This window comes from Protopterus annectens, chromosome 11.part0 (genome assembly GCF_019279795.1).
Source record: "Protopterus annectens isolate FY-2018-M chromosome 11.part0, PAN1.0, whole genome shotgun sequence".
Classification (NCBI taxonomy): Eukaryota; Metazoa; Chordata; order Ceratodontiformes; family Protopteridae; genus Protopterus; species Protopterus annectens.
In genome coordinates this window covers 306,080,169-306,105,773 of record NC_056745.1, presented here as the reverse complement: position 1 = coordinate 306,105,773, position 25,605 = coordinate 306,080,169, and positions in this window count along the sequence as shown.

Below are 25,605 nucleotides of genomic sequence, written 5' to 3'. Positions count from 1 at the left end.
ATCATTATGAATGCAGTACTCTTCCATTTGGTTTCACCAAAGCCTTCCAGGGTGTTTGCCAAACATATGTTTGCAGCTGCAGTGAACCAGCAGCTACAAAATGTAAAGGTATTTCTGTACCTGTATGACAACCGCCTTGCTGTACCTTCTCTAAGCAAGCTGACATCTGCTCAACAGGCATAATCACACACCGTCAATCCTTGGAAATGACAGTTAAAAACATTTCTTAACCAGGTTGGGCACTAATCAACATGCATCCATTTCAGGTTCAGTCCAGGAACACTGGTTAAGTGACTTGTTCTCAGTGATATAGTAAATAAATTGACTTTGTGGAGGTCAAACCCATAATTGTTGAAAGGAATATATATCTATCTATATATATATATATATATATATATATATATATATATATCAGCCATTGTCTTAAACTGCTGCTTCATAATACCAGACTGCCAAGCAAAGAACACTACAAAGACAAAATTGGAATAATTTCAGCTGCTCACATCCATAGCCACAGCCTCAATACAAATGCATTTGAGGAACACTTACTCTTTGATATTATCTTTCCTCTCCAGAATCTTCTTTTTTTAAATTGTTCATGTGCAATATATCACAGCCCTTCTTTGCCTAAGGGCCATTAGGCTAATGGCAGAAACATTCCTCACAGTACCCCGTGCAAGGCTTATATTAGAAAATTTCAATGGGCCATAAGAAATCAAAGGTCCATAGTTTTTGACTCAGTGTTACTGCCCATAAAATATGAAAAGCTTGTAAAACACCTTAAAATTGTTAGTTGCACACACTAAACCAATTCAGATCCCCACCCCTTTAGTGCTTGACACCATGGATGTCTGTGCCCTAGGGACATGCATTGCCAAAACAGCCTGTCCAAGGTGTATGGGCATAGCTGGAAACCAGTTTGCATATCAGTGTTATGAAAATAAGGACAGTCCTTCTCTCACTCCAAGTCTTCTAAGACTCTCTACCTGAAGCTGTGATAGCCATCCACACTAACAACATTGCAGGGGTTTGGTATATCAGTAACAAGAGGGAACCTACTTCTATATCCTGTGTCAAAAATAGACAAGAACAGGGGAATGTCCCATATCAACCAAGCCCCTTTATGTTTGTAAATTATACTTAAGGGGAAGCCTAGTCCTTAATAGACTGGATCAGTCATTGCATTGAGATGCCACATAAATAGTCCTCCAATTCAACAATACTGAATAAGTTGTTCCATCACTAGGATAGGCATTGTTGGATTTTCTGTTTTGGTTTGCCTTCCCAATCAATAAAAAGTACAGCAACTTCTGTTCCTTTGCACCCAGTCCAGAGGAGCAGCATAGGGATAGTATCATCCAAAAATGGCCTCTAGGACTTCTTTATGCTTTTCTCCTACTTCCACTGATTTCAATATTCATCCAGAAACCAAACAACATATGTCCAAAGTCATTCTTGTAGCCCTGTTCTGATACTGGGCAAATGTGTTTAGCCCATCTCAGAACTCATATGTTGGGGGACCCTTTCTGCCTTTAGCCTATTAGGACCCTACTGGATCATCCTATCTGGAATGCTGCTCCTTACATATAACCTCATGGCCTCTCCACTTACACTAATGCTCAAAGATCCTGCCTACAAATCCAAGGCGGGTCATATTCTGAATTATGCACAACATCCCAGTACTGAAAAAAAAAACTTACATGTGAAAATGGAACGTTTTCTGCATGTGGGCCACATCACTGCAGCTTGATTGTTACAGCTGCTATACATTCAGTTTTAAACTATTTGTCACAAATTGTTGACTCAGCTATTCTTCTGCAAAGGCACACCTAGCTCCTATTTTCCATCAAGGCACCTGTTTAATATTCTGAGACTGTTTCAAGTCTTTTCAGAATGTAAAATAAATAAAGATAAAAACAAAGGCTATAGCTGTAAGATAAAACAAACGGTACAGCTGTAAACTATATGGGGACATAATAAGATGAAGTATTTGAATATATGGATTAAAAAGGATTGTTGTGTCATCTAAGGATATATGGAAAGAGATTAAGCAAAAGATAATATAAAAAGTGAGATGCTAGAAGTTCATGATTATGGATTTGGATAGTAAGATACATGAAATGAAAATATTTTCAGTCCTTTTAGTCTTATAGCATGTCAAGCATATTTTTATCAGGCAGGAGACAAGCTTTAGATAACTAAAAAAGATTTGAAGGGAATTTATTTGGAGAGAGAAGGGAGTGAAACTTAAATGAGATAAGCTGATTCTCCCCATATAATAAGGTGGTTAAGGATTATCTGATTTGAAGGGATACTTTAGAGGTATGTAGTTGAGTCATTTATACAGTGACTGGTGAAAACAAACACTCCAACCAGCATGCTCATTGTAAATCGAGCATATAGCAGTAAAAATGGTTCATCCACTGAAGTGCCATTAAGCAACCAAACCTTCTATAGGCATATGCTGGGGAAAATATGAGAAAAATCAGTTATGTTTTGCAAACTAAAGAAAAAGAAAAATACCCGATTTTCTTTGTATTTCACCACTGTCCCTCATAAAATCCTGACTTTCTAAACTTAACAAACAGCAATGGAGTTTCTGTTTTCACCACTGTATCTCTTGCACTAGAATGATTTGCAAGTGTAGGAATGTAAGTCACATGCTCATGAGCAGTACATCAGCGCGCAGAAGATAGTGTGGAAGAAGACTGAAGTGCCATTATACAAAGACATTCTTTAAGAAAGGTAAACAATTTCTTTGTTAAATAAAATCAATGAGCCACCACTGTATGTGGGTATTCCTGGGTAAATCCCAAACCATGAGTAAATTCAATATACCACGCACAATCATGGATTATTGCTTTAATACATAACTCACAACTCAAGCAGTAGGTTAGAAATCAGTGTGAATTGGGTGATGATGAAATGAAGTAGAGTTCAAGATCTAAAGAGTGAGTAGAGTTTTTGGAGGCAGATCCTTAAGGAGAATATTAACAACCATTTAGAATATTATATTTATAAAGAACTATACCAAAAAATAAAATACTAGAGAAAGGAGATTTTCCCAGTAGGAATTATTGCAAGTAGATGTACACAAACTAGTTAAGAGGGGGCTGGAATTTAATGGAGGAAATTAGCAAAGGAACCAAGATATTGTGAGCAAATAACTTGGGAAGGAAAGACAGAAGAGTGGAACGAAACTAAGCAGAAGTTTAGTTAGCAGGTTAGAGACTGTCTTCCCTACCAGTGATTGATTATAGAGTACAGACAAAGAGAAAAGGACAGGAGGTGTTAAGTGAAAAAATAGCTTTAGTATAGTTTTCAGTTAAGTATAAAATAGAAGCTGTAGTTAAAAATGAATAATTAGCAGGGTATACAAAATATTGCATGATGACTATAAGGATCAATCAGAAGTGATTATAAAAGATTGGGAAAATAAAATGAAAAGCCAATTTGCAAATAAACTATGGGTAGAAATTTGTATGGCTCCAAGCATAAAACAAAGGACACATGGTTTAAGATTTTTACATGAAAGTGTTTGCATGGGTATTTTATACCCCAAACAGATTTTAAAGGATTTTTCCTCATGTAGTTATCAAATACTAGATGTGTGATAGAAAAGAGAGAGAAAAAGAGGTAATTAGGAACATATCTTTTACGAATGTAATGAGCTGACAGATTTTAGAAATTTCCTTCAGAGTACTTTGCCAGAAATATTGAGTAAACAAATGATTGTAACTAAGGAATTGATTATTTTGAGCTGAGGTATAAGATCTAAGTTGCCTAGACACTATAAAGTCTTACTAATTTTAATGCTATTGACTGTCAGAAAAGTAGTCCCTAAAAATGAAAAGCAAGATATAAATAAACCGCAATTGAAGTAGTGACTATTGTAAAGGAGATAAAATAAATGGAGGTGGTATAATTAGAAAAGGGAAAGAACAAATTAAATAGAAATAAATACAATTTTGGGGACAATATATACAGAATAAGGTTTGGGAGGAGAATGAGTGAGGTTTAAGGGAAGGCAGGAATTGTGTTGTATTGTTGGAGTGAATGAAAATTGTTAAAGAAAACTTCTATCTACATTCCATGACAATAACAATGGAAATGTTATTATGGTTTGTTTTTATATATATATATATATATATATATATATATATATATATATATATATATATATATATATATATATATATTTATATATATATGTGTCATTAATTAAAATTTGATGATTTAATAAGTATATTTAAAAAAAGGTTCCAGTTTCATGCCCCTGAGATCTTTGAAAATGTGAAAAGTTTCTAAAATGTACTTTTCATATTACATGCCCACTTAAGTATCCTTTTCCTCTGTGGGAAGTATATTGTGCTGAAAATCATACACTCAGTTTGAACCAACTTATTAAACGACGTTAACATTTTTATCTTCAGTTCACTTTCTAGTGATCATTACTGCAGTGAGGAGATGTTCTGTACTGCGTGCCTTAAACGTGCATCCTCCTTATTTGGTATTTAATAAAGATAATCTGCACATTAGCAAGTCCTTCATTCTTGCTAATAATAACCATTAAATCAAACATGATTAACTCAATACAACTACTTTTAGTATTCTGTGTCTGCCGCATCCCCAACTAATGCATTAAGATAAAGTTCTGAAAGAGCTTCAATATTGCTTTATTTGATTGGATGCCTCTATAGCTAGCCTGCTTGTACCTTGAAAATTTTCCAACACACCCACCCTCTTGCTGTTGTTTTACAAAGCTGTGTCTCTGCCCTCCACCCCTTAAGATAATCTTGATTTCCAAAGTTCCCCTCTTACCTCGTTAATTGCTATTTACTGCTGTATAAGTTATTTATGTACTCTTCCCACCCATTGTTTTCCATAGAGCCATGATACTGAGTGCCACCCAGCAAACAAGTATTGCTGTTCAGCAAACCGCCTTTACTATAATGTATCTTGCTAATTATCCTGGAACTCTGCAAAGCCTGGAGTCCTAGCCTGCATTGCATAAGTGTTTACTTGCATCCAGTGACATCCAGGCAAAGTTAAGAACTTTTAATTGCTAAGTCACACTTGTTATTTTGAGTGATTACTACTGTTTCCTGTTTGTATGTGTGCATTTCACTGATTTTTTTGTAAATAAAAATGTTATTACTCTTACTGTGACTGTTGTTAAGACTGTTTTGAAATTGTCTTCAGCAAGGGATTTTCAGCTAGATTTTAATTGGTTTTGTGGTAGCATTACATTTGTGTATTTTTCTACTTTGTTTTTACATTAGGTCCTGGTCTATCTGAGTTGGGAAATGCACAAAAGGACTCGTACTGTAGTAATTATTTTTTTGTCCAGAGGGTCCATTATTTAGTTTTCTGTTTAGTTTTTCTGTGCTGCTATAAATGTTTCACATTTGCAGGGGTTAAAAGTGCTCTGTACGGAAGCAAACACCTAAAAAGCAAATTTTCCCTATAGAATGGTCCGTAAAACTGTAACCTCTAAAGCAGCAATATACTGCAAATGTCTTGTGTGCTGACAAGCTTAGAGCAGCTAGTTGGGAGTCGAGTGTCAATACCTACAGATTTAGTAGAATGCAGTATTGTGTAAACATTCAAATTAGTAGAATTTAGTACTGTTTAGCATAATCTGCCCCAATGAAGCACCCTTATTAGTCTGCACCAACAAAGTGCCCTTAATAGCCTTCTGACCACATTACACCACCCCCTTGTAGCTCATAAATCAAATGATTGGACAATATGGATATGCAATTTCCTAACTTCTCAGTAGCCAGTTTGGTGGATATGATCATCTTGAGACAATGTAAAAACTGTCTCATGTTTGCTGACAACCATTTAATCCTTAAAAAAGCAGACACAGTATGTAAGAGGTATACATACGCAATGACACTGATGGCTAAAGTCTCACATACAAGTGCACATCAGGTTATCAAAACCACACAGACAACACCCACCTCACATACCACACAACACACACATAGACTATCATATGCTGAGGCACTTAAAAGCAATCTTTCTAAGAAAAATCACCTAGACCACCCATTGTCTAAGCTATTCCTCAGCATGCTCAAAGGCACTCAGAAAACACATACATACTGCTACACTTAGAGGACCCCCAAATAGTATGCCCCTAAGGCAAGTGAGCACTCTTCCCAGGACTTTTGCCTTAGGGCACTCCATTGTACAATATACTGATTTCCCTCTAACCAGGCTGAACAAGGAGAAGACAACTGTTGCTTATATGGAGCCAGGATCTGCCAATCATGCATGCACTTATGTCATTATACCATGAGTACCTCTGCGATTCTAACATAGTCCATGTAGGTGTAAATGACCTGAGATGTACCTCCCTGGACTATATGAAAAGACACATTATGGAGCTTTCAGATTATGTGTCTCAGGCTGTTTGCAGCCTAACATTGAGCTGCATATTACCATCACAGAAGACGATGCCACAATATGAGGAAAAATGATGGATTTCAACAACTGGATGTCTTTATGGTGTCATTCTAAGGGAATTCAGTACTTGTTAGCTTGGGAGGACAAGGATGATCTACACCTTTCCCCTCTAGGGTTTTGAATACTGGCTAAAACTTTATCCACCCCCATAGTGCCTTTTTTTAGGCAATACAAAATTGACAAATCTACTGACATAGCAAAATCAGCTCAGCTTAACCTCAAGGTATTATTGCTCAATGTCAGGAGCATATGTAAAATAACTACACTCCCTCCAAGCCTTCCTCACAATCAAGAATCTAGACATCTGTGCATTTACCAAGACATGGTTTAAAATAGCAGACTGTACCCTAGCAGTGCAAGGTTTTATTGCTTTCCACACTTTTAGACTAGCAGCTGTGCAGACAAGAGCAAAGGTGGAGATATCTCAATATCCATCAATAGCACATATACCTCTAGGGTTGTCAAACAGATGACTAGCTGGAGGTCCTACTCATGCAGATGACTAGTCAAAATCTCATACCATATCCTAGCCAGCTATAGGTTACCCTCCTTGTCCCAAGAAGCTCACAATGCATACTTGGACCTAGTGGAGACATTTATCATCCAACCTAACATCTTACTCATGGGAGACATTAATTACCCCTCTATAGACTGTGAATTCTACATGGTCTCAAATCTACAGACAGAAATTCCTAAGCTTTGTAAATACAAGCACACTTGCCCTAACAATGAATAAGACCACTACAGGCTCCAACATACCAGACCTCATGATCATAAATATGGGAGAATGCTGCACCACCCCATGTCTCATCTTCCCTGGTAAGATGTGTCCTTAGGAATAAAAATCAACTCTGTAATCCCATTAAAACAAGTAACAGTTAGTAACTATTCAAAGGCAACTTACCTGTTATTAAGGGATGGTTTGTCAAAATTCAGTGCCACTCCAAACTCAAAGAACACAGCAGCCTATGCCGAATTGCTTTCAGAAATTCTGTGCAGCCATGCCAATGGCTGCATAGAGGCATCTGTACCTAACAGAAGTAAGCCCAGGGCTAACCAAAGAAACAAACAGCCCTGGTGGCATCTCAAATTAAACAGGATATACAACAAAAGCAAAAAATAAATAAATATATAGCAAAAATCAGAAAGGGTAATCCTCATCAAGATTAAAACTCTCTCAGCAAAATAAAAAAAACAATTAAGAGGGTTAATTAGGTCAAGCAAAGACTATTTGAGGTTAAGATGTCCTCCCAGGTGAAAGATAACCATAAGGACTTCTGCAGCTATGTCAGAAACCTCAAGGGCAGCACACAGTAATGTGCTGAACTAGTGGTTAATGGTACCACATTCACTGAGCCTGGCGATACAGTAAACCTGTTAGCAGACAAATTCATTTCCAACTTTACCTCCTTCTCACCCCAACCCACCCGCACAAAATACCTTCAAACATAAGCCCCCAGCAATAGCTAAGGCTCATGTACCGGCACTCACTAAAGACAAGAACACAGCCAGTACATGCTCCCTAGCTATGTACTGGCTGCAATCACTAAAGCCAAGAACACAGCCTTAATGGGCCCTGATAACATCCCAGGATGCCTCCTGAATAATCTAAAATATGACTTATCAGGACCCCTGTGCACATGAATGGAAGACTGCAATGGTCATCCCTCTTCATAAGGGAGTACATTCAACAGATCCTGGAAACTACAGACCCTTTATTCTGACTAGTCTTTTTTACAAAGCCATGGAAAGAATTAGCATGTAAATTATCAGCAAGGATATATGAGACCTCCAGACACTGGATCCATCCCAGTTTAGCTTTGTCAAAGGAAGGTCATGGTTACTGAATCCAGTAGACTTCCTTGAAAAGGTCATTAAGGCAGTGGATGAGGGAAAAGATGTGCATACTGCTTACCTAGATCTGGCTAAAGCATTTCATGCAATACCCAACTTGGTCATTGTCAACAATCTCATGGAAATAGATATAAACTCCTTTATAACACACTTGCTAGCTAGCTGGCTTACTGATAAGACACAGCAAGTTAGAATCAGTGAGGCCACCTCCACAAAGATGCCAATCACCAGTGGAGTCCCACAAGGTTTTGTGCTAGGCCCTCTTCTCTTTGGCATCTACTTCTCAGGTGACAAAGCCAATGTCAAAGGCCTCTGGCTAACCAAGGTCACAGGTCATTGCAAACTGGGAGCAGCCACTGAGTCTCCCCAAGATTTAAGCACCCTTCAGGAAGGCCTAGTACAGACAAAATGCTTGGTGCCAATGTCATGGCTTAAAACAATACCAAAAATTGCATTGCAGTACATTTTAGGAAGTCTGCCCCCGCATGTAACTACATCATCAATAAAACACCTTTAAAAGTTGATTCACTAGTCAGGGATATGTGAACTCATGTAGATAGTAACCTAGCATTCAACCAACATGTGTCCAAGATAGAAAATCCTTCCATCTTGCTCAATTTATAAGCAAGGGCATAGGTCATCTAGGTCCAGAGAGGTCATCATACCACTGTACTCAGCCATCATAAGACTCATCATATAGTATAATGCCCCTTTCAGTATGTACCTGACCAGCCACATGCAGCAACTGGAATATTCACAAAGGTTCCTTACAAAAAAAATACATGGAGTAAGCACAATGTCCTATGCTGATAGTCTGAAAGACTTGTTTCTTGGCTCAGTATCATACAAACTTCTAAGAGGTGATCTTTGCCCGGCATACAAGGCATCCCTGGACCTTGTTTTGATGAACCTTTTGCACATCTGAAAAAAAACAGCATCAAAATTACTAGAGTAAAAGACCTAAACTTTGCTTTTGACATAAATAGGGCATGCTGGAGGGACAGATATGTTTCTTAGAGAATTCCCATTCTCTGAAACAGGTTCCCCATCCATGTGAAGCAGAGTTCCTCTCTATTTGTATTTAAGCTCAATCTGGATCAATGGATAAGTAACTGGAAATTCACCCCAATCTGGATCCTATGCCTCAGACAGTCAGTAACTCACCCCTATATAAATCAAATTTGTGGGTCACATTTGGTTTGCACAGCTAGGCTTATAAGGGTCCTATTGGTCGTTATCTTAGTATACAGCTATGAACCTATGAGCCTATGAACTATTGCAGTAGACTGGAGTATGTATTGCAGGACATAGATGTTCATAGGCATCTCAGGTTCTATATGGATAGAACTAAATAATTCATAAAATAGTGTCAGCTGTTCATGCCTTTCTTTAATAAAAACTTGATTATAAAATGTTTAAGATTACTGTAGCTAAACACTTGACTGAATGTAGAAATTTATGTTATGAAAGCTATATACCTTTATACTCTTGAATCATACCTCTCAATTGTCCAGATTTTCACAGAATGTCCACATTTTTGCCTCATATTTTTGATCTGTTCCTCACAGAATTTGTGGTGTTGTGGCACATTGCTGAAAGCTGAAGTCATTAAATAATGACATTCATTTGAGTTACAGAATTAATATCCTTCAGAAAATGCATGCTACCACAAAACCTGTTATTCTATCAACTTTCTAAGTTTAGATGAGGAATATTTAAAATCTGTCACATTTTTGGGCCATTGTCCCCTCGCTATTTTTAGCTTTGTCTGAATTTCTTGGACTAAGAAGTTGAGAGGTATGTTGTGAACCTAGGGCCCATTCCATTTAATCAGTGTCAACATCCCAAGACATTTTTCATAATGCAGCTTTGGAAGATATTTATGTCGCAATCACTTGGTCTTCATTGAATCCTTTTGCAAGACACTATAAGCTTATGTGAACTCTAGGTCTAAGCCCTCCTTTGAGACAACAGGCATGAAAGATATGTTTCTGTAAGGAAGGCTACACAGGAAGATGAGCTTACTACTGTGCCTTGAAGATAAAGATGGACCTGCTTATCCAAATCTACCATTATCGTGATAGACCTGCTCATCCAAATCTACCATTATGGTGATGGACCTGCTCATCCAAGTCTACCATTATAGTGATGGACCTGATCATTCAAGTCTACAATTATGGTGATGGACCTGCTCATCCAAATCTACCATTATGGTGTTGGACCTTGCTCATCCAAGTCTACCATTATGGTGAGGGACCTGCTCATTCAAGTCTACCATTATGATTAGCCTACTCATCCAGGTCTACCATTATGATGATGGACCTGCTCATCCAGGTCTACCATTATAGTGATGGACCTGCTCATCCAAGTCTAGTGTTATATAACTTTTGTATCTGGTATATAGCAGCTCATCCTCATTATCATAAACTCCCACCTTTACCATCCTTTTCCTGAGTTGATCTAGACATCCAGTCTGAGTACCTTACCAGAAATATGATAAGGGAGCTCTTCTCACATAGCACTGTGAGTGAAATGGAGGAGTTTTTGTTACCTGGTAAAGTGCCAGATGCCAAGCTGATTAATGCCTAATGGCATTACTCCTGTAGTTAGTGATATTGAACTTATTCTTTCAGACCTTTTGCTATGGTAAGTACGTAACTTGTATTTACTCTATAGCTTCTTGCAACCACACTTTGTTTTTAGCAATTATTATAACAAGATCTGTGTAGGTAAGGGTTACTGGTATCTTAATTCTTTCAGTCACATTCCATGTTGCACTTCCTAAACTTTTCTTACATATCTTGCTTTCTGCACTAATTAAACCAAAGATTGTTCCAGTCTTTGGGCAGCCTTAGCTTAAACATTAACAAATGTTAGTTTTTCACACAACCATCGATTTATTAATAAATATACTAATGAACTATCATATGCATATACATAATTATTGGTCAATAATTTTTTTCTAATAATAATTGTCCAGTATTTTCCTTGCTTTAGCATAAGTGCTATTGTCATAGACATTGTCAACAGGGTATTACAACCTACCAATGTATCCCCTTTGCCTTCTCTTATAATACTACTGTTTCCTTTACCAAAATTAGTATTTACGTCTGACCATCTACTTTTATACTATAAATATTCTGTTCAAGTCTTTCATAACTTTCGAAATTCATATTTATATCATTTTCATTAGTAGTTAGCAATCAATGTTACATAACAATATTAGCCTTTAGTTTCTAAAATCTTTTTTCTCCCTTTTCAAAAAAAAAAATCTAAATTAAGCAATTACGCATCCTTCCATCACCTATTAATTTAATACTATAAAATATTTAGAACACTTTTTAGATATTGGCATTTTCTTATAAAACTTGCAATCTCAACTACCTAGTATAGGTGTGTTTTGATCATTAAAAACGTTCATAATAATTTTATTCTAGTGCTCCTATGTTTGTCTTTTCTGACACTATTAAGTGGGCATCTTTCTGTTATCTCTGTTTCTTAACCTGTCTATTGTCAGTATCTGTCCTTGTTTTAGAATCATCCTTCATCTGTTATCTTACCCATTAATACCACTTCCATTCTTACATCTTTACTTAATAATGGATTTACTGCTTTTTTTTTCTTCATTTTTTAGGAAAAAAAGTCTTTGTCATAGATTATAATTTTCTTTGTGCTTTTAATACTTCTGTTCCTTTTCAAGCCATTCAATAGCATTGTATCTAATATTTTTGTAGTCTGCCATTGCCTCATTTCTATTTTCTTTGCCCATACCATTTTCTTTGCTATCATTATGCAGTCTACTTTCTACTATACCCCCTGAGTGTCGGTAACCATTCACTTGCATTTTCACAGCAAACTATTACATTTATGTGTGTAATTTGTTCAGTTTCACTTGCATTTTTTTACTATTTTCATAAATCACCTGTTAGGCTATTTAGGTTATTCTACCTCAATACTTTCTTGATTATCTCCAAAAATATCCAAAAAGCACAGTAATCATTAAATCTACATATCTACTTCATTCTATCTCTTTTGAAGTATCAGTTTGTAAAAAAAAAAAAAGTAATACATTTGTTTTTTTTTGTTTTTTTTATTACCCCTGAAATATATAAAAACCACACCCTTTTCATATTACTAAACTTCAGTATTTCTTTGCATCTTTTTACATCTTGTTCCATCAGTCTTCCTTCTTTCTTATCTTACACTCCTCCAACATTTACTTCTTCTATATTCAAAATAATATATCTTTGTGCATCATCAAATAATTCTTTCCATTCTGGAATGTTTATGTAAGCATAAATGTCTATTATTTTGATGGCTGGATAAGCTAATATTTAGCTCTAATTCTACCACTCTCCTTGCTGGATAAAGTGTCACTATATCTTCTACCTTACTTACTAAAATAGATATTCCAGAACATTCTTTCTTTCCTGTAATCCATATTGCTTATCCAGGCCATAAATATGCAAAATCTTATGTTTGGTTGGACTAGAGATTGTGTACAACAAACACATAATTTTATTTCAAATAGTTATACCAGTTTTGAATTATTATTTGTTATATAAAACTTTTGGAACTGTTAAAACTAAATACTAAAGCACTGTTATACTTTCACATTTTGCAGTTTCCTTTCTGGCTATGTCCACTTTTTTTTGCCTTTTTTCCAAATACAGGTAATATGGGTGCTAATAGTTCCATCTTCCTTCACTTCACTTACAGACACAGACTCAAAACTGCTATCTACTTTACCGTCTACCTTGAGTTCATAAATGTTCAAACCTCATACGTAATGCAGTATCATTTCATCATTGTACCAAATAAATTCAGTTTCATCCATAACAATTACACTAACATTTTACTTTTACAGTGATATCACCATCAGTTACATTACTTGTCATGCTTCCATCCCTCTCTTTTTTTCATTATCAAAGTCCTCCTTTTCAGCAGTTTTCCTTCCTTATCCATGACATCCTCATTTTAATTTTGCTCATATTGGTTATAATTTGGCAGCATCATCAACTTGTTTTTTCCCATTTTAACATGGGAAAGGGGTGTCAAATCAAATCAGAATGTCTCTCTCAATTCAGTGCCACTTTCTTACCTTCTTTAGCAGTCATGCTCAACTGCCACAGGTCTTCTTCATGCAGTACACCCATCTCTTGACTGGATCTTCTCATCTCCTCTTGCCTTCACTCTGTCTTTCCGAAATTTACTGTTCCAAATCATCTCCTGCTTTTTTAAATATACAGTCACTTACTATATGTTTTTATTGACCTTCGCTGCAACTGGGGCTACTTTGGCTGTATGTTTTATGTCCTCATTTCTTCATCTGTCCCACAGTGTACATCTTACTACCAGTCCCAAGCATATCATATCCATTATTTCTAGATTTCTCAGCTATTCTGCCTCCACTGTCCAGGTTTCTGTGCCACATACAGGCATTGACCTCATTTTACAGCTTCTTTGGCTTTCTTCTGTTACATAATGCCCATGTCAATTTTTACCAGGTGGTCGTGGCACCATTAGTTTTAGCTATGACTTTCTTATTCAGATTTCTGTTCTCCTCAACCATGTCTCTCGAGATACCGAAGCTGTTAATCTGTTTATTTTCCTTTCTATCTCATTTTTTGTCTGATTTCCTCCATTTCCTGCCATGGCACCTATCTTATCTGCATTCAGCTACATCACATCTTCAGTTCTGCATTCCAATCCCTTCTCATTTGCTGAAGTTTTTGTTCAGAGTCTGCTTGCACTTCCACATTGTCTGCATACAGTAGCTCTGTTAATCTGCCCTCTCTAAACTATGAGATCCTTATATATAGCCTGCACTAATTCTACCAATGTTTCTGGGACTTCAGACCATCAAAGGACTGCCCAAATCAGCTTTTTGGAACCTTGCATATGCTTCTTCCATGCCTAGGCATGCCTAGTTAGACTCCTTCCTCATATTCAGCTTTTACTCCATTATTTGTCTAACTGCAAGCATCAAGTTGGTTTTACCTGGTCTGAATCTCAACTGCACATTCTCATCTTACTCTCTACTACTCTGCATATTCTTTTTTTTAATCACCCTCTCCAATAATTTGATGCAGTGTGACATGTGGCTGATACCGCTGTCCTGCCCATAATTACGAATACCACTTTTGTTCTTGTACAATGGCACTAGTCAGCTGAGATAGGTCTCTGTGTGTGTGTGTGTGTGTGTGTGTGTGTGTGTGTGTGTGTGTGTGTGTGTGTTTTTATTCAGAAGGTTCTTGAGCTATTCTTTCCACCTGTCCTTGATGTCGTCTGGACTGGTGAGCAGATTGCTGCTGGCATCCCTTATGAATGACAACTGACAACTATTTTCTTTCTATGCCTGTTATTGCCTTGCAATCTGATACAGCCTCTGTGTATGATTTCCTAAAATACTTTCCAGAAGTTGGTGGAGAATCTCTGATGCTTTGCCCTTTACCCTTGCAACTGCTCTCTTAATCTCTTTGAAAGCTAACCAGCATTCCTTCTTGACACATTCCAGATTTCTTCCACTACTTTCTTATGAACATTTACTAGACTTCTGTATCCTACCAGTGACTTTTCTTATGTACTTTATGTCCACACCTGACTGAACTGCAGACCTGGGCTGTCATCTTATTTTGAGACACTGTCATTTTTCTACTGCTCTACCTACTTTCACTTCTTCCTGAGGTGCCAGAACCATGAGTATATGTGTATTCTTGTGTTTTCACTCCAGTCAATTTTCAGGTCTTCAACCTAGTCTCTGTTGATAATAGAATCTTCTATGGCATCTACTTGCTTTCAGTAGGGATGACATTGAAAAAATGTAACCCCAATGCCCATCGCTTACTATGAGGAAGTCTACCCAAGTTACATGCTAGCAGTCTTGTATGTGATCTTACAACAGTCTGTCTTGGTGAATCTCATGTTGACCACCATAATGCCACCCTGCTTACACTTCCCACATATTAATTTACAGCTCCTTCAAGAATGTTCCTTCTCCATATTGACTGCAGATTTTCTTTGGATAATTATTAGTTAAATGCCTCTCATTATGACAACAGCAATGTTTAGGCATTGACAATTAACATACTAGGTACAGGGAAATATTATTCTAATGTAGTTTTAAAGTTACCCATGCTTCCTTCTTATCCCTCATTCTGAATGCTTTTTTCATCGATAATACTTTTTCTTTAGCCATAAACTGCACTTCAGTTTTCTTTTAACTGTATACCTGAATGACCCTTTCTTTGGTTGATGCAATCAGCCCTAAGCTGTCTATAACATTTCCTTCTTCCTTGCAACTTGTACAAGTGCACATTTATTTTACCTTTATACCTTTTTTGTAAAGCTTGCTGCAGTCTCAGAAAATTCAACCACTTTCTTTGTACTTTAGCTAACCAAGAAATCCCATATGATGTGTCTGTACATTTTAACATTGTCTTTTGCCCTTAGTCTAACTAAGGGGCAGTTTTTCATTACAGTTTCAGCACTTGTCTCAGCTGGATTCACTTTAACCACTATCATGTAATGTCTATGCATTATGCTACCATGTACATGTCCTCATTCCTCACACGCATATCTCTGACATCATTGTGATGTACACTTCCTCATTCCTCATACACACATATCTCTGACATCATTGTGATGTACACTTCCTCATTCCTCACACACACATATCTCTGACATCATTGTGATTTACACTTCCTCATTCCTCACACGCACATATCTCTGACATCATTGTGATGTACACTTCCTCATTCCTCACACACACATATCTCTGACTTCATTGTGATGTACACTTCCTCATTCCTCACACACATATCTCTGACATCATTGTGATGTACACTTCCCTATTCCTCACACACATATCTCTGACATCATTGTGATGTACACTTCTTCATTCCTCACACACATATCTCTAATATCATTATAATGTATACTTCCTCATTCCTCACACACATATCTCCATCATCATTGCAATTATGTTTCCTAGAAGAATTAGAGCTGTTATGAGACGTTATGGACTTTAGGCTCAGTAACAATTATCTCTAGAGAGTTCCCTGTTGAATCCTTCCAACATACTGAATTTTTCCTCCTTTATATCTCTACAAGAAGCAGCAAGTCCCTCAGCAGGCTCAATCTTGTTTAACATACTCATAGGTTCATAGGTTTATAGATGTTTACTAGGCTAACGACCACAAGGGCATTTTTAAGCCTAGCCATGCATCCTAAACCTCTGACAAGTTCTGATATCCTTGATAACTGTAAGCAGGGGCTTGGGAAATGAACCATTTACAGGTTGTCTGTGTCCATTAGAGAGATAAGTGCCAAACAAAGGATGAATTTCTGGTTCCTCTTCCGAGTTGCACTTGAATTTGTTAGGGAGGAACTCTGCTTTACATGGATGGCGAGCCTGTTCCATAGATGGAATAGTCTCTGGGATGCATACCTGTCTCTCCAGCAGGTCCTATTTATATCACAGTCAAGGTTTAAGTCTTTAGAATGGGTAATTCTGGTGCTGTTTGTTTTATGGATATGCAGGAGGTCCATCAGAGTGGGTTCTGACAATGCCCTGTACGCCAGGCATAGATCTCCCCTGAACAGCACAATGATCTCTAATCAATCACATTACACAGTTGTAATTACTACTCTATCATTTCTATTCTTTGCAAATGTATCCTTCATCTCCCTCCAGCTCTTTCATCTTAGTAAAATACAAAGTTTTTTACCACTCTAAAAGAGTAGCTTTGTATTAAAAAAATAACTCTGTATTTCACAGACTGATAACATTTTGCATTTTTGTTTTTGTTTGTTTGCATCAGTACATCCAGCATACCATGCAGGAAACAAGCTATCACATACATGTAACTATAATTATGTTCCTATGTTCTTCACATTCTTTTGAATTACAGAATGATTTAAATGCAAACTGTTGTGATGAAATTAGGATCCAATCATATAGTCAAAGGACCCCATGAACAGATAAGATTAAATAAAGGTTCTTAGTAAGATTTTATTAGTCAGGAATAATAACAGAAGCTGAAAAAATTAAGAACTTTGTTGCTGGATTCCCCAAATGCTATAAGACCCTCTTACACTCAGGTGTTAAAAATCTTTTGATTCTAATGCCTCTCTTGGAGGTACCATTTGAACATATTGCTATACACATTGTTGAGCTATTGGTATAATCCAGCAATGGGTTTTAATATGTTTTAGTTCTTTTGGACTCTGCACTGAAGTACGCTGAAGCTATTGCACTCTGCATGGCTAATGCTAATTCTAGACCTAGGGTGTTAGTCTTGTTATTTCCACAGAAGGGGTAGCTTAGGAAATACTTAATTACTAGGGGACTCCATTTATGTCTAGCATCATGTATTAACTCTGCTAGTGCTTTAAAGTCAAACAAAATCTAAATGTAGAGTCCACGTGGGGTGCTAAGGAGTCCAAGAAAATGGCTGCTTCAGCTCAGAGCTCCAGACAAAGGGTTAAGAAAAAAGTAATTAATCAACCAGTTCTAGCAATGAAAAACAAAAAATCACAAGATTGAGTACAATAAGAAAATGGAGAAACAGTTGGTAGGGTTTAAAGCAGCTTCATGGGAAGAACAGCTTCATAAATTATTCCATAAGTTATGGCAGGCACTGATGATGTAAACCTAATGAGAGGAACAAAGGCATTCTTCAAAGAGAAGCTAGTAAGCTGAAAGAAAAAAATAAAAGATGGTGGGTAAAGGGAGGAACACATATCAGCAGATTACTGTTACACGTCCTTTCTTTTGATACATCATTTATTTATTTATTCATATAAATAAATAAATAAAAAGCTGGTGGGTAAAGGGAGGAGCACATATTAGCAGACTGCTGTTACACGTACTTTCTTTTGATACACTATTTAGTTATTTATATATATATATATATATATATATATATATATATATATATATATATATATATAAATAAATAAAAGATGGCGGGTAAAGGGAGGAGCACATATCAGCAGATTGCTGTTACATGTCCTTTCTTTTGATACACCATTTATTTATTTATATAAATAAATAAATAAATAAAAAGCTGGTGGGTAAAGGGAGGAGCACATATCAGCAGATTGCTGCTACACGTCCTTTCTTTTGATACACCATAGTTCATAATATTTCAGTTTCATATAAAAGTAAGCTTTCTTTTTGAATTAGTGGGCAGAAGTGTTGTGGTATATGAATGAAAAATGGGGAAATGGAGAAAGAAAGAAAGAAATATGGGAACACCAGTCTTGGAATTGACTGCATTGCTTAAGGAAGAGTAAAACTATCACAAAAGTAAGATCAAATGGAAAGGAAACAATTAGTGATTATGGGGAAGGGAAGATAGTGACAAGTGTAAGCAACAGGTAGAAAGCAATTAAAGGAAAAGTGAAAGCAAGAAGGGCAGGAACAAAACAGAACAGGGAAAACAAATATATGGTGAGTGCCCCAAATCCATCAGTACTCAAATCTCAGGCTGTAGAGCAACAAATCCAGTTCTATTAGGGACAGGGGGGCAAGTGTAGGTGAATGCCAAAGTACACAAGGTCCAGCATGGCAGGAAAAAATAGGAGGGCAGTGTTAGAATGATGCTCAATATCTTGAATTAAATATTCCTATTTATCTATAGAAAATAATTTTCACTAACGTTCAATTCTATGCTGTGGGTTAGCGCAACTTGCTTGATTACTGGCAAGCACAACTTGACTTTCTTTAATGTAGGCACCAACTTGATTTAATTTGCCATGGTAGATCTGACTTGACTTGAGACCTGAAGTCACACTTCATTTAAGACTTGAACATAGTGGCTTACTCCCATTTCGAGCAGAAAGAGACTCAACAATTTATGTTTCAAAGCTAAAATGAAGTGCAGCAAGAAATGTCCCAAAAAGAAGATCATGTGTCCAGAACAAATAGCCCTGTTAACTTCTCTAGCTATATATGGGCCCCATATGATTGGTCGCGTGTTTCTTTCAACAGATTTGGTTGCGAAAATTGCCTGTGGTAAAGTTGTAAACTTTATCAACTTATGCTATATTCAGTTCTGCATGTTGTCTATAGCACAGTGTGGGTCATTTTTTTTCTTTTCTTTATGATTGTGTGACTGGGTTTACTGCACACATACTCACATACAGACAAGCACACACATACTATATATATAGATAATTAGCTGTATAGCTAGATTGATATAACCCTGGGATTCATAAACAATTGTCTAGGTGTTACACGAAAACTACACAATGTTTACCTCATCATGCAATAAGCAGCATTGCTAACTTTGTATGCATGCTGCTCATCATACCAATATGAAAACAAGCACAGGTCTAAGTTAGTTCATCAAATGGCTAGTCAGTGAATAGCCATTCATCAAACACCTATTTAGCTAAGTCACTCTTCACAGAATGGCAAATTTTAAGTAGGGCAAACAAGTGGTTGGCCAACCAACAGACAGCAAAAAATTATAATAAAATTTAAAACCTGCCAAGGTGGGGGGCTATGCCCCCAAACCCCCTCTAACTAAATATACCAACTCTAAGAGCACACTACAGTGGGGAAAAGTGCAAATTCCAGACAGTGGCCAACCGCTGGTTTGCCCTAGTTAAAATTCACCATTCGATAAAGAGCGGCTTCATTAAATAGGTGTTTGATGAATGGCTATTTGCTGAATAGCCATTCACAAAACAATATAGACCCTACAAGCACATTTCCATGGGTAACAACAGTGCTGGCAGCCAGGAAACTGTGTTGAGCAGCATGAGCACATACATTAGACAAACAGGCTTGTCTATGGGCAAACCTGTTAAGCATGCTCACGTGGACAACGTGAACAGCTATATAAGGCAAATAATGCTTGCTGTACATAGGCAAGTGAAGTATACTGAAGGTACTGCACACATAAATGAAACATGAATATAGTACTAAGTAACAGAAAGGGAAACTGCAATGCATGGGTTACCAGACAGGAAAGGTGTATTGAGGGCAATGTGCACAGAAATCAATGAGATGTAGACAGAATGATGTAAGTGTGGAGGTAAATGCTCAAATTCTAGTATGATATTTGATGCGAAGGTGCTTATGTTGCAAAGACAAATTTGTAATAATAAAATTTGGCAATACGTATGTCAGAATAAATAATGGTGGTCACAATACCTGAGCAAATGTAGGTAAACAAAAGCAGACATGATATTCTAAGATGTGACAGTTAGACAAATTCACATTGTAACAGTGGGAAATTACATGACATATGAATGTCATTGACATGCTGAGGAGAGAAGACAGTTTACAAGGACAGTACATACATAATGGGATATTTGCACAGCATGCCTATCATCAATGTAACATTCCATACATAGGCGTCTGTATGATGTTACAAAAGTAGGTGCAGAGTGTGACATACATAAAACCCTTGTATAAGGCACTCCTGACTGACACAGTTATTTTGCCAACAGATAAGAACAGGTGCAAACCCCACAGCGTGATGTAACATATTAGCCAGAGCTGTGTATTGTCATCATCTGCCACAGGAGGCAGTAATGGGTGTTGTCACAAACAAATGAAATTAATGTGTGAATTATGAAAGGATCCCTGAGAATGAATGTAATATCAGCATATCATACTGATGGCAATTAAATAAGTATGCTCATGTGCACACAATTGTGATCAGTCCTATATCAATGTTACATGGTCAAGGGCAGCTTCTCTGTATGTCTGCACACATAACACCCAAGAACTGGAGGTTCATAGCTGTATACTGGGGCATACTCATGTACACCACAGTACTCAGTGCATGTGCCAAGGTAGAATTATCACCAGTATTTTGGCAGATGATGTGTGTGCTTTCGGGAAATCCAAAATTATGTTCCCATGTGTTCGCGTAACATATCAAGGGATAAGACTGATGAGATGTAATGGGTGTTGTGTGAAATCGGTACATTCACACAAAAATGAATATTCTAGAATTGAACATCAAGCTGTAAAACTCCTCCATGTAGCAGGACAGCTTTTAATCACATTTGCCTCAGTGGAACTGTTGTCAGAGCTGTTGAACTCCACTTATGTGAAGTCATTCAATCAGCCCATAAATTTTATCTGCTAAAAGTTGATGGGGGAGGCATCTGCCACTCTAAGCATACAAAGTACAATTGTGGGGAATGTCTTTCCTGCAAAACAGTTATGGACACAAATGCTTACAGTCACACAACACTTGTTTGCAGCACTTGCCTAACAGTTGATAAAAATCAACTCTATACTGGGATCAATGTATGTGTAATGGTATACGTGCATTGTGAACTGTAATATTTGTTGGTCATGTGAAAGCATTACATCATGTGTATGAATCAAGGAATATGTGCCCCTGTAATTACTTAGAAAGATTCTTGCAATATGTCAGACAACATTGCCTGATGCTAAGTATACCCAAACACACCAGTAGCCCCTTGCTGTTGTCACTGTGATTGTAGAACAACAGTTATGTACAACGTGGCTATAAGTCTGTATGCCTTACTTAGGCAATAGACATACATTACATCATCTCATGTCCTTAGACCTGAGGAGGTGTTTCAGTACAAGTGTGATATAACAACAATCTATTCAAATGACAGCATCAGTCTTCAATGCAAGCTTTCCAAAGGAAATGTAGAATAAACTCTTGTAATGGGAAACAACATCTGTATCTGAACATACTGTAGCACATGTGGGTGACAACACTGTTAACATGTATACTGACTGTAAGACTTTAAATTGGGATTTAAAATATATAGCTAACATCACAGGCTAATGAATGATTGCTGAGACACAAGTGCAAATGCAGATTTATTTGACAACTGTGACACTGCACATTTCAATGTATGACATCATCATTGTGTACTACCGTCATGTCTCACTAAAAAGTGGTTGCACAGCATAGATATACATCATATATGCATTTGCAGCCTGTTCTGCCTTCTACAGCTACGTGCAATTCTAAATATAGTCAATACCAAGAGGTGTAAAATACTCCTGCATTTATTTGCATTCATGCAGACAAACTCAGTCAAGATGCTGTCACTGCTGTATTTGAACCCCTACCTATTGACTGACACAATCTACAAAAAAGTGTATTATACACATGTGCAACAGGAGAGGTCTGTCTTTAGTGATGTGAGAGTGCATTATTGAAATGATGACATCATCGGTGTGTTGCAGACAGTATGTGTTTGTGAACAGATTGAAAAGGGGATGTAGGATTGATCTAACCATATTAATGTTTCTCACAAGGGTGAGTCAAATGAGCATTCCTGTTGAATTAATCCTCCAGTGATTCAATAAAGCCACCACCATGCAGACAGGTTGATTGTTATGATATTAAAGCCTCCTACCTATCTAGCTACACAGTCTAGAGGAAATAGTACTTAATGCAAGTGCTACTGCAGAAGTCTGACTTTCATAGTGTGAGAGTGCACTTTATACAGGATGACATCAATGTGGTGCTGCAGGGAAGGGTATGACACTGATGTGAACTCACCCTACAGTATAAAATTAACTCCAGGCTAGTACTGTATTGTGGACAGCAGTAGTTAAGGTTAAGGTTAGTTAAGGTTATATTTGCATAGCTCCACACACATGCATGCGCATGCGTTAACTGCTGTGTGATTAGAAGAGTCTATATTAGAACACTGAATGTTCTAAATATCGAATGCTCTAAAGAGTGAAAATGCAGGACCTCGAAATCACCTGATAAATATATATTCCAACTCTGAGATCACACCACAGTGAGGAAAGAGCAAATATTCCAATCTTCACTGTACTGCAATCTAAAAAAAAAAAAGCACTTCGAGGTCCTGCATTTTCACTCTTTAGAGCGTTCAGTATTTAGGACATTCTATTAGAACCCCCACCTATCTATTTATGCAGTCTAGAGGGCATAACGCATAATGCAAGCACCCCAGCAGACATCTGAGTTTTAAAATGTGATAGTGCAGTGTAGATAGTATTAACTTCTTAGTCTGTGTCAGAGAATATATTGTGATGTTGAAGGTTTTTCTGCCAGACCATACTTGTTGATATGAAGGAGTAAGGTCAATGTTATGATCAATAATACATACATACTGCTGACTTATGTCAGCTCTGCTGCTATTAATGTACACTGCAGAACTGACAGTGACATGTACCTACCTGTCTTGTGTATATGAGACACTATGAGACACACAAACTTGTGAAACAGAGGATGGACAATAAATCATTCATGGATCATCATGTTATGATGATGGTATGTAAACCTTAATGAATGATACTGATATTAGCAATGGTATACAGTCATGCATGGTCATTGTGGACTATTACTACCAGCAATACTTAATGTGTCAATAAAGGAGGGATAAAAATGATTTTTTCTGTGAGTTGAGGCTGTATGAAAGCTGTGCATCAAGGTTGTATGTGGTTGTGTATCATTTGTGTCAGTGCTGCAGTGCAGACCCAACTGTCCAGAATGAAGTAGTCAGTTAACCACACAGTTCACTGCATTTCACACGAGTACATTAAGAAATTTCATGTAATGAAGTAATATCATCCAGTAACAATACTTATTTTTGTTCAAAATCATTTCCTAAAGTGCAATGCTGAGATGTATTTGCAATGATGTTGGCAAAGTGTTAGTGTATGCATATGCAGACTTTGATGTGTTGAATTCAGACTGTAAACTACCAGCAGAAAATGAAAATACAACCGGACCTGATAAAGGATATGACTCTCAGCCAAAACAGAGTGATAATCCAAAAAAAAGCTGAGCCAAACCACCACAGCTGCAAAAGTCTTCTATTTAATATACAGAATGAGTAAGAGCTTTCACGATCACACTGATCGCTTCATCAGACTGAATACATCAAGCATAGCAACTTCCTTATAAGTACATACTCAATTAATCACAATCAATTATACAATTAATAAAATCATCCTAAATATATAAATTTTTTTTTTAAATATATATAAAAATATACAAATCCATACTCCATTTCATATATAACTAGTAATATGTATATTTAACCAATACCACTCTTTTACTAAATTTAATGTTTAAGTGTTTTAGTCTTCAAAAAAGGCTTAAGTGAAACTGTCTCATTGATCCCCGGTAATGCATCTCTGCTCTGCTAACTCCGTTTTGTTTTTAATGTCCCCCCTCTTAAGCCTTCATCCAAGATTTCTAATACAAAAAAACTTGAAGCACTATGACAACCCCTCAGCCTCAATGTGTTTAGCTAAGGCACTGGTTTCCTTCCTCTTCTGGATATCCCTAATGTGTTCCTGAATGCGTTCTTTTAGCATTCTGTTGGTTTTCCCAACATAATAGGCCTTACAGACTTCACAGAATGTAAAATAAACTATATTCCTTGTTCTACAGTCAGCATAATACTTAGCATGTATCTCAAAATGTACAAATGGATGCACAAATGTAGTGCAGGAGTAGACATATTTACAAGCAGCACAGTTCCTACAAACATACGTGCCCTTTCTCTGGGATAGATTATTAAATCTACCCTCTGGAGCTCTGTAGCAGAGCTGACGTTTCAAAGATTTCCTATTTTTAAAAGAGAAACTGGGTGCATCATTTAATACCCCCTTTAGTTCTTTAACCATACTCATGATGCCCCAGTTCCTCTTAAAAACATCACAAAAGATGTTAATGTCACTGCCATAGGTAAGTGGAAACCTAAGTTTATTCGTTCCTTCCCTGCCACTCTGAGGGACACTATCTTCTCTCTGTGAGTAATACGCTCTCCCCTTACCTTCTCTCTCTCGTAGTAATTCAACTGCATATTTATCATACATATGTGCAGGATACCCCCTCTACATGAAATCTTCCTGCAGTGTATCCAGTGCCAATTGCATTTGTGCTTCATCATTATGCAGTCTCATTAACCTTAAAATCTGTCCTTTCACTACATTCTTTCCAATAAAGTGCGGATGCTATTTCTATGCAGCAACGCATTTGTTATAGTGGCTTTCCTATACAGACTAGTTTGTATCCCTAGTATGTCTGATTTCTTCACCTTCACATCTAAAATCTCAATTTCATCTGGTGAAACTGCAGGTAAGCTTTAAAAACTCAGTGGTCGAATGTAGATATTCTAGGAACACATCAAGTTCTCTTTGTGTACCCACCATAAAAAAACATGTCATCCACAAAACGAATATACCAGATCAAGTTTTTTCTACACTCTTGTTAAATTAGAAATGTTTCACATTCCCACTCAGCCAGTGCAAGGTTGGCATAGCTATTGGCACATGGT